We start from the raw sequence: 4,408 nt of genomic DNA, 5'->3' as shown, positions 1-4,408 counted from the left end.
GACTCTTAGACATATGTACAAGTAATTTAAATCCGTAGAACGAAGAAGTATTACTTGGGCTAGGTGTGACATAGTCAGTCTAGTGGGGACAGATACATAGACCATGTCCTGAACCAAGTAAGTATAAGACGAGTTAAAGGAACAATGCACGACTCATTGTAGTTGTTGAAGGATTTAGAATTAGTTCTAAGGTCAACTATGATTTTTTAACTAATTGGGGATCATGATGTACTACTAGGTGCTACTCATGATTATTCTATAATTAAGTCATTAATTATGGATGACCAAGATCAAGAGATAAATATCACTCATGATCATTCTATAATTAAGTAGTTAATTATGGATGCACGCACTAACGAGTTTCTAAAAGACGTAAAACACACTACAAGAAAAAAGCTGATAGACAACGCTTTAAAAGCATTATCTATGTGGCTGAAAAAGTGTTGTTAAAAGCATTGTTGTTAAAAGTCTGCACAAAGACAATGCTTTAAAAGCGTTGTCGTTTATAGCAAAGACAACGCTTTTGCAACATTTTAAAAGTGTTGTCATTTTTTGCAAAGATAACGCATAGAAAGTGCTGTCTTTTTTAAAAATAACACATAAAAACGTTATCATTTTTAAAGACAACGCATAAAAAATGTTGTCTTTTTTAAAGACATGACGCATAAAAAACGTTGTCTTTTTTAAAGATAACGCATAAAAAACGTTGTCTTTTTTAACAAAGACAATAGTTTCACAATGCATAAAAAAACGTTATCTTTTTTAGCAAAAGACAAGAGCCTTTAAACTATTGTCTTTTAATACCAAAGACAAATAAAAGATAAATGAAAATGAATCTACTTCAATCAATAATATATTATTAAATAAACAACCAAGATAAATATACAAATTATCATCCTTACACTTCCATAACAAACACAATTACTCGCATACAAAAAAATTTTAATTAGAAGACACTCAAAACTGCTCCTATTGACTACATCTTATTGCATGAACTTAAAGTATCTTGATAGATGTTACTTATCCTCTTGACTTGAATGCTCTTTACTCATTAGCTTTAACCATCTTCTCGCTTAAATCCCAAAGCCTTCTTATAGTTCTTCATCGAAGTACTTCTCAATCACACCTCTGAGGTTCGGATGCAGTACCACATAGCATGTAGTGGCTGCTCCTGTAATCATTCATACCTGAACTATTTAGCTAGAGTTTTTGAATACCTCCATTCACCTTCAAAATATCTAAAAATGCACTGCATGTGAAATTTCCACAATCTCAACATCTAATGAAAGACAAAAGGAATAAGCAAACGACATGTGAAATTTCCATAATCTCAACTTCTATAATCCAAGAAGTCAAAACCTTATTCCAAAAAAGTCAAGAAATTAATGCATCAAAACAAAATCAACTGGAATAAAACTACCAACTAAGCATAAAGGCAAATATATAGAAAGTAAATAACTTGCTGATGACATGTAAAATTGTTTCTGTAGTCAACATGACAAGGTCTGACTAGGATAACTAGTATCTGCTCTATGTAGGTGTTTATAGATTCATGATGTTGAGATTCAGACCCAGTCAAAGTTCTGTCACCCAAAATTAACTCCAGCAACAATGCAAATCCATTCTATGGGAAAAGAAAAGAATATAGAACAAAGAAAATTCATGTATCAGATAATAGACATGAAATATGAAACAGGAGAATAAACAAGATTCAAAATATAAACTAATTCAGTATGCTTACACAGCTTCTAGACAAATAAAAGAGCTAACAAATTCAAGATAAAAAAGAATTTGAGCAAACTCGATTCTCAGCTGTGTAAATTGGACATAAAAGAAAGCTTAATGTCTGTTTCAACTTTACTTTTGCAGCTTCCTTTATTTTCAAATGTATATCAGGCTCAACTATTCAAGATCAATCACTTGAATTTTAATCCTCAAGAAAAAATTTACAAATAGAACATCAGTAAGATTGCAAAAAATAAATTTTGCATGTATTTGATCTATTGTAGCCATAATCAAAACATACACAATTTTTAGATTTGTCAAATTTCCAATGTTCACGAAAAGTACACCAGATAGATTCTGGCTTAGAGTGCCTCTGCAGGAAATATCATAATAAATGCTTTTTAAAAGTTTAAAATACAAAGAACAAGCTATAAAATTCATATATGTACTGAGAAATAAGAAAGAAATGTAAAAGGTGAAATAAATCATGATGCTTACAGCCAAATCACCAGGTTTTGAGATAAGCAAGTGATCATGGTCCAGCTACACGAAGCAACAGAGATCTGGTCCCAGTTCTCTAAAACATTATATGGATCCTCTATAGATACTTTGAAGCCCATCAGAGCTTGCACTACAAGCAGAAACCAAATAAATACATCGAGAATAGGAGAAAGAAGAAGCTTTAATCAAATTAAGTCATTTATGCTTGTTTTACCTTCAAAGTTAACACTTTTAGGGGATAGCACAATAGTTGAGGTTATTCAGGACCAGTGGAAGTGCACCCAAAAAACCAGAAACTTATAACTTTTCCATTCCATTGATCTCAGAGTCTAAGAAACAAGTGAACTAGAAGGTTATTCAGGACCGATGGAAGTGGAAACTAGTCTAACCTAATGACATCCAAATGAAGAACAAGCATCGTGGAAACAAACTCACTAAACTAACAAGCATTACATGGAATTAAATTAAAGAAATTACATCAACTAAAACCTATCTAATGGAAAAGACATTTAATCAAACATTTGGTGGGCATGAATCAATGAAACCATAATGTGTGCAAATTAAAACAAAGGAGGTCAAATTAATACAAGCACTTAACATTCAACAATAACCTGAAGAGCACTTAACATCCACAGACATAAATGATGCATAACCAATCAACCCAACCAACACATGAAGATCAACCACAGGTCGGAAGAAAGTTGTTGCCCGGAGGATGAATGAAGGAAGAACTATTGGAAAGTGAAGAAGGGCTACTGCTGTGAGGAAGGGTGGTTGAATCTCTTCTTCTAGCCCGAAGAAGGAGATGGTCGGCCTGATGGGTGAAAACTAACAACAGAGGTGGACAGAGTCACGTCAATGATGAAAGAAGCTCCACTTCTAACCTGAAGAGGAGAGGAAGGGCGATGACTGGTTTTGGACGTGGCGGAGATGAAGCATCAGCAGCAGATTGGGGGCAAGGGAATGTGGTGAAGGATTGAGATAGAGTGGATGTGGCAGCTGACCGGAGGTGATGAGGAAGGCGAGGGTGGCACCACCGGCCTTCATGGTGTGCGGTAGAGAGCAGAGTAACGTCCGACGTTTGGAGCGTGAGAAGCCGACAGTGGAAGCGATGGTGTCAGGGCAAAAAATCATGAAGGGCGGCGTGGATGAAGAGTTCCTTAACTGCGGTGTGAATCGAAGAGGGAAGGAGATGGTGACCGGTCGGCGACGGTGGAAAGGAGGTGGACCGCCGACCGTGAGGAAGAGATGGAGAAGAGAGGAGTGGCGTCGATGCGTTGGCTGTTTTGTGTCAGGAAGCCGAGAAAAAAAATGATGGCATGTGTGAAGGTTGAGAAGGATTAGGTTTCTTAGTGGGTCGGGAGAAAAGTGGGTGCTAAAGTGAAACTTAGAGCTTTTCTATTTTTTAATTGTATCCAACGGTTCAGAGCATCTCAAATTTAGATGAGGACTTGACAATATATAGTACTTTTTAAAAATCATTATCGTAAACACTAAAAAAATATTAATAGACAACATTTTCAAAAAGTACTGTCTTTGACCCATAAAAATTACTAATAGATAATAATTTTTAAAAAAGTGTTATCTATTAGTAAAAAAATAAAGAAATAGACAACGCTTTTCACTAAAAGTGTTGTTAAAAAAAAGATAACATTTTTTAAAAAATGTGTTGTCTTTTAAGTGTTATAAAATCCTAATTTTCTTATAGTGACAAGTTAAAGAATATGATTCTTAGATCAAGAGATAAATGATTGGTTGGACCATACATAAGACAAATATGAAAATATTTATCATAATGGAAGCGTGGATAGGCTACATCTCTTATGGTAGAGTTGAACCATATTTGGTTTAATCATAAATTAGTCATGAATCAACTTGGTTTAGTTGTGAACTAAACCAAGGGGTTAATAAACTAATTTTTTATTAAGGGATAATGGGTTGGATTTGGACTTTCTAATCCAACTCATTAAAGAGGACTATATATAGATATAATTGGGAGAGAATTAGATACAAGTTTCATTATTTGGTTGATTGGCTTTTGGAAACTCAATCCTCCTCTCTCTCTCTCCTCTCTCTCTCCCCCGCTGCCAACAAGTGGATGCTCCCTCTTGTTGTCGTGACCACCACAAGGGAGAAAAACTCTCCCTTATGTGCTTCTCTTCTTCTTCCTCTTGATCCCTCT

At 34.9% G+C, this 4,408-nt stretch overlaps 1 long non-coding RNA gene across 3 annotated transcripts; it reads right to left on the bottom strand.

Moving 5' to 3' along the window:
• Positions 1–840: 840 nt before the first annotated feature.
• LOC122034947 lies at positions 841–3,591 on the bottom strand. Of its 3 annotated transcripts, none has more exons than XR_006126837.1 (3): positions 2,441–3,591; positions 2,224–2,356; positions 841–1,249 (listed from the first exon to the last, which is right to left on the bottom strand). It is a non-coding gene; the product is annotated as an uncharacterized LOC122034947 (long non-coding RNA). The 3 variants fall into 3 exon arrangements; XR_006126838.1 differs by having other exon boundaries at positions 841–1,238; XR_006126836.1 differs by having other exon boundaries at positions 841–1,171.
• Between the last annotated feature and the right edge of the window lie 817 nt (positions 3,592–4,408).

Source organism: Zingiber officinale, chromosome 11B, assembly GCF_018446385.1.
Source record: "Zingiber officinale cultivar Zhangliang chromosome 11B, Zo_v1.1, whole genome shotgun sequence".
NCBI classification, from domain to species: domain Eukaryota; kingdom Viridiplantae; phylum Streptophyta; class Magnoliopsida; order Zingiberales; family Zingiberaceae; genus Zingiber; species Zingiber officinale.
Note: the sequence above shows the minus strand (reverse complement) of the source record. Positions and strands in the feature narration are given on the sequence as shown.